The sequence below is a fragment of the Amblyomma maculatum genome, chromosome 7 (genome assembly GCF_055883805.1).
Source record: "Amblyomma maculatum isolate TAMU_Amacu chromosome 7, ASM5588380v1, whole genome shotgun sequence".
Lineage (NCBI taxonomy): Eukaryota > Metazoa > Arthropoda > Arachnida > Ixodida > Ixodidae > Amblyomma > Amblyomma maculatum.
In genome coordinates this window covers 123,188,742-123,195,630 of record NC_139350.1, presented here as the reverse complement: position 1 = coordinate 123,195,630, position 6,889 = coordinate 123,188,742, and positions in this window count along the sequence as shown.

The window sequence follows — 6,889 nt, the reverse complement described above, 5'->3', positions numbered from 1 at the left end:
GCGCCTCTGCTCGATCTCGAGGCCCTCGTCCGGGGCTGCCGCTGAATGATCGCAAGCGGTGGCGCTGCGGTGAACCGGAGTGTAAAGGTACTTTACCGGAGTGCGCCACTACTGACAGAGCAGACGACGCGTGCCAGTGCACTTCGAAATGCATTCGATGCGCACTGCCTGGTGCCTCGTATGTGCGATGCTGCTCTTTAGTTTTTTTATTTCAGTTTAGTCGTAGTATTGAATTCGCATTCCAGTTATTGGCATAACTACGGAAACGATTTCTTTTTTGTCGTGACCGAAGTTTTGCGCGCATGCCCCGGAGCCGATGGACAAACGAAGCCGCTTTTTATACCCTTTTATCCTCACTGAATATTACCGCGGTGCCATATTGTAAAAGCGTCTCTGAAGATTTTGTATAAACAATTGCGCTTGCATGAAGGACTATCTTAACATCTTAACTTCTTGTCAAGTTACAACACGTAGGTAGAACTGGAACCTTTCGGATGCATGCACAATTAAAGCATGCAAGATTGAAACCCGAGCCCTGCAAATCACATCGGGCTTCAGGCAAACTGCTGATATGCATTCTTTAGTGCTTAGAAAGCCGAGCAGCCACTCGAATATGCCATCCCTTTTCTTGAATTGCATTTTGCAGCCTCAAAACATGTCTTAACACCCAGCTGCTGCTTAAGAGGAAGGCCACTAACCCTTCTTTCAAACGCTGTCCTTGAAAGGCGTTCATTTTCATTTTTCATTTCATAGACCTTACCAACTTTGTCACCAATAGTACATCTTTCATACGAAAACCTGCTCGAGACTTGGAAGTCTTTTTAAAAATTCTTTACACCCGCCAGGCTTGGTCCTTTTCTTCTTGACGGGTTATTCTGAATTACCTTTCGCAAGTATTTGCAGGCTATGCATCCGTGCTGCATCAGAAAGAATGGTGCCGTTCTTCGCAAAGTAACACCCATTAAAGGAGGGAAAGGTATTTCCATGCATGGGCTTCAATCCGCAGCCAGGACACTAACTGAGTTTCGCAATGTCCCGAAGAAGATTAATTATCTCTTCTGTTTATTTGACAGCTGCTATCTCCTTCACTTTCTTTGCTCGAATGTACACTGCAGCATTCATGGCAGCTTCATCTGTATAGGCAAGCGTCATGTTTGTCAACAAAGGTGGCGCTGCGATCGGCAGCGACAGGGGTGTAGGCAAAAACGCATCGTGCCTACACTGCGCCAAGCGACGCTGCCTTAGAAACCAGTTCGCGCGTGTGAATATTCTAAAGCGATACGTAGAAATAGTTTGGTCTATGCCTGGAGAGTAGTTCAACACTTTACTAGCCAATTACTGCTGGTATTACCTGGCGAAAAGCGCTGAATTGGCTTCTCTCTCCGTGGCCTCAACAGCGCGCGGCTACGGTGGGCGACTGTAGCAACGTGGGACTGTAGTGACTGATTAAATTAAATGAAAACGAGGCATCACAATGTAAAAGAAAAACTAGTATATAGTGAACTTCCGGGCCTATTGTTAGCGCATACAAGGACGATAATATGAATGATTGAAAGTGCGTTTTTCATGTGACGACTATTTTGATGGGTACTTTTTCTGCTGCTCCAAGCACCTTCACTCTAAAGAATAATATTACCGGCAACTATACTGAACTAGAAATCACATTTGTAGCTCGCTGTACCAGCAACTTAAGTCGTAGAATTTCACTGAATAAGAACTCAATCTTCTATATATATCTTTGTAACATTCGCCTAGTGGGCGCGCTGCCAACTTGTTCTATCCTGCGCGATAAAAAGACGTTCCACGTCTGTTGAATCGCGCAGTCGTAGTCAGTGTCATTCACAGGTTACTATATAAATAAAAAGCTCGTAATAATGCTGCATTTTTTTTGCCTTTTTTTTTTTGCTGTGAGCGCAATTGTAATTTTCTCTACGATGTCCGCGATCACTTGCAGTGCAATTTGCGAGATATGCTGAGCATTTTTAATATATTGGGAAAATTTTTATTCAAATGCGCTTCATATTATTGTGCTTATTTTTCAGTTCAGTTCAGGCGTTCAGTCGTGTCCGACTCTTCGTGACCCTATGCACCATGTCACGCCACGCTTTCCGGTCTCTCACTATCTTCTTAACATCACATAGCTTCATCTGCAATGCCTCGAGAATGCCATCTAACCATCGCGTTCGCTGCCTACCCCTTCTCCGGCGACCCTCAACCTTTCCCAACATCAAATCTTTCTCCAGCGACTCCTCTCTTCTCATCAGATGACCAAAGTAGCTGAGCTTTAACTTTAGAATTTGACCCTCCAATGAGCAGTCAGGGTTTATGGTCGACAATATCGACTGATTTGATCTTCTGGCAGACCAAGGAACTCTTAAGAGTCTTCGCCAGCACCACAATTCAAACGCGTCAATTCTTCGGCGGTCAGCCTTTTTCACAGTCCAACTCTCGCATCCATACATCACAACTAGAAAGACCATAGCACGGGTTATACGGATCTTGGTTGGCAGACTAATGTCTCTGCTCTTTACTAGGCGGTCAAGGCTAACCATTGCTCTCTTTCCCAGAAGCAGACGTCTCCTAATTTCATGGCTGCAGTCTCCTTCCGAGGTAATCTTGGCGCCCAAGAACAGAAAATCTGTCACAGCTTCCACTTCTTGTTCATTGATGCTCCAGGACTTGATAGGGCAAGACGCCATGATCTTCGTCTTTTTAATGTTCAGTTTAAGCCCAAACTTCTCACTCTCGTACGCGCATCAGAAGTCTCTTGAGTTCCACTTCACTTTCTGCCATTAAAGTGGTATCATCCGCATATCTAAGGTTGTTGATACCTTTTCCAGCAATCTTCACTCCAGCTGAAGACTCGTCCAGACCGGCCTTCCTCATGATGCACTCTGCATATAGGTTAAATAGGCAGGGCGACAGTATGCAGCCTTGCCTCACCCCTTTCTCAATCGGAAAACAATCAGTAAGACCATGCCCAGTTCTGACTGTGGCCTCTTGCCCTTCATAAAGGTTCCTGAGGAGACAGATGAGGTGAATTGGAACTCCCATTTCTCGGAGAGCTTGCCACAATCTGCTGTGATCTACGCAGTCAAACGCTTTCGCATAATCAATAAAGCAGAAGTAAATGAGTTTCTGGAACTCTCTTGCTTTTTCCATGATCCAGCGAAGGTTGGCAATTTGGTCTCGAGTTCCTCTGCCCTTGCGAAACCCAGCTTGCACGTCCGGAAGCTCCCGATCCACATACTGCTGCAGCCTACCTTGCAGGATTTTTAACATCACCTTGCTAGCATGCGAAATAAGCGCGATCGTGCGGTAGTTGGAACAATCTTTGGCACTGCCTTTCTTTCGAATGGGGATGTAAACTGACCTCCTCCAATCCTGTGGCCACTGCAGGGTTGTCCAAATCTTTTGACATAATGTATGCAGTGTGTTAACAGCATCGTGGTTGAGGTTTTGAAGCAATTCAGCTGGAATACCATCAATTCCGCTAGCTTTGTTCTTAGCAAGGCTGGCTAAGGCCCATTCAACTTCACTCTTCAGGATGCCCGGCTCGAGATCAGTAATCACAACCGTCCTATGTTGGGTTTGCACATCCGGGTCCTTCTTGTACAGTTCTTCTGTGTATTCCTGCCACCTCTTCTTTATCTCTGAGGCTTCAGTGAGGTCCTTGCCTTGTTTGTCCTTTATCACGCCCAGCTTAGCACAGAAGCTTCCTTTGATATCTTTGATTGTCTTATACAGAGCTCTTGTGTTCCTTAATTGGCTGTTGTCCTCAACTGCTTGACACTGTATGTTCAGGAAGGCATTCTTATCTCTCCTTGCTATTTTCTGAAAATCCGCATTGAGAACCTTGTATCTTTCTCTTTCCCCCATACCTTTTGCCATCCTCCTTTCCTCAGCTATTTGCAAAGCCTCTTCAGATAACCAGTTTGCTTTTTTGCATTTCTTTTGCTTTGGAACTACCTTAGTAGCAACTTCTTGTATTATATCACGAACATCAGTCCACATCTCTTCGGGCTCTTTGTCTTCTAGATCTAATTCTTGAAATCGATTCCTCACTTCCACAGCATATTCTAATGGAATCTGATCCAGATCATACCTGAAAGGCCTTCTAGTTTTCTGCTTTTTCCTCAATCGAAGCTTAATTTTGGCAACAAGAAGCTGATGATCGGTGCCACAATCGGCCCCAGGCCTTGTTTTTACTGCTTGTATAGCGCTTCTCCATCTCTGCCGGCAAATAATATAATCGATCTGATTCCTGTACAGACCGTCCGGTGAAATCCATGTGTACAGGTGCCTCTTGTGCTGTTGAAAATGAGTATTCGCTATGGTCAGGTTGTTTTCTTGACAGAACTCTACTAGCCTCTGCCCAGCTTCATTTGGCTCACCAAGACCGAACTTGCCTGTAATTCCGGATATTTCTTCACTCCCGACCTTAGCATTCCAGTCTCCTATGAGAAAAACGACGTCTGATGATGGGGTGCGGTCTAAAAGGCATTGTAGGTCCGCATAAAATCTCTCAACGTCAGCTTCTTCAGCAGCAGTGGTCGGTGCATAGACTTGGATAACTGTTATGTTGAAAGGGTGACCTTGGATCCGAAGTGAAATCATTCGGTCGTTTTTGGGGTTGTACCCTAGCACTGCTTTGCCCATTCTTCTGTTTACTATGAGAGCGACCCCATTCCTTCTCTTGGATTCGTGCCCACAATAAAAGACATAATGGTCGCCGGAGTTAAATTCTCCCATTCCGGTCCACTTGAGCTCGCTGATACCCAAGATATCAATGTTCAATCTGTCCATTTCTCACTTGACGATATCCAGTTTACCTTGCGTCATAGATCTTACATTCCATGTTGCTATGTGATATATCTCCTTGCAACATCGGACTTTCCGGTCGCTTCCCGACACATCCACAACTGAGCGTCCTTTTGGCTTTAGCCCAGCCGCTTCATTCGTCCTGGAGCTACTAGGAATCGCCCTTTGTTCATCCCCAGTAACATGTGGAACGCCTTCCAACCTGGGGGGCTCATCTTCCGGCGCCATATCGATAATGGTATTGTGACTGACTGGCCATAGGGTTTTCTTGGCAGGAAATACTGGAGTGGGTTGCCATTACCTTCTCCAGTGAATCACATTTTGTCAGAACTCTCTGCCGTGACCTGTCTATCTTGGGTGGCCCTACACAGCAGAGCTCACGACTTCATCGAGTTTCGCAAGCCCCTCCGCCACGACAAGGCAGTGATCCATTTTTCACCCCTAGCCAATTCCACTTTGGGACATTAAACGTAATGTACCGTATATACCACAATTAAGTATCTAACTCAATCAGAGCTGGTTGTATGGTTAATTTGAATTCATTATAATCTTAATGACCTTCAAAAATAAAATTTAATATTCTGAGAAATAGCGCTGCTTGACTTTGTCCAGTTCCTAACGATGTTCACTCGATTTCTAGGACCGTTGAAGAGTGCGTCACTCGTTGAAATTCCGGAAAGTGAAAACAGAGCAAAGCTACTAATTACTATTCTCTTGGTCTGTTTCGGAAATGATCGCGCTGGAGTGACCGAAAAATTAAGATAACTGCAGTTGCCTTCGCAGCAGCTTTTGTGTCCTTTTCTGTACGAAAATGTGCACGGGTAGTACCGCAGATGAATGGAACTCACAGCGCGGTTTCCTAGCTGCGTTCAATTAAGATCATATACGCGCACGGGATATCACGTCTAAACTTCTTATGGCCTGGTAGTATATACACCAAAACGTGAACGAGCTGCAGGCGTTTGTTATTGCGCTATTCGTCATGTGGCCGAAAAACAATCACGGCAATTAAGAGTTGCAAACGAACTGATCACGTTTCAGAGCAGAACTGCAGCGCACGTTAGCTGACAAGGCAATCCGTCGTCGAAGGGTCTACAATTGTCGCGCTCAATGCCTCTGTCATTCGCTCTCATCTTCATCCGACCGCAAGAAACAAGTGAAAACAGGTACCACTTTCCTTTTTCTGCCTTGTGGCGCAATAAACCGCACCACACATTGCAGGAATATCGGGAATAATGCTCGAAAACGCAGCAAGCGCCGCGCATCCAATGCAGACGGCCCATGCTTTTGCCTACACCACGAAAGTCACTGCTGCCACCAGCGCCGCCGCATCTCCACTGACGTCACGGGCTGATGCTTGTTATAACTGCGATGGAGCGGAATTCGCCGGCTTACGTATATAACTTCCGGAGATCCGTCTTCGCTTGAGTGGCATGTGCGAATGTTACTTGCTCATCATCAGAAAGAGCGACATTTGTCCACGCGGTGGTGGTGACCGCAGCTTTCTGCTTTCCTGGAGCAGACTCGCGTCACACGTACGATCCACCGTCACTGTATTCTTTAATCGGCTCACTGGTGCTTTGGGATCAATGCGCTTCTTTTTCTCTGCAGATCCCCCTGCTGACTGTTTTTGCTCGCACAATAAGTTGCGCTCATTTCATTTTTGAGGCAGGGGTTTCGGCAAGTATCTTGGAACGTCAGGAAACACTGTCTGGACGGCATCCTTCGTGAGGTAACATCCCGAGGAATCTCAGTTAACCTTTCCCTGAATCAGTCTTCTCAATAAAACAGCTCGGGTTCGAAGTGTCGATCACAAACGACACTACTTTCTTCGAGCACTCTGTCGCCGCGCTTGATGGTGCGCTTCCACTCTTGCCTCTTCTCTGCGTCTTTCGGTGTCCTAAGACAGATCATTTCACCTTGAACGAGCGCTACCCGCTCTTGCACCCGCGAGCACGAGTTGAGTTGCAAGTCCTTTATTGAATAGGACGGCTCATGGCCATGGATGGAGGTAACGTGGAGTAGGCAGAATCTTTAGTGTTTCCACATATCATCACTCAAATCAAAT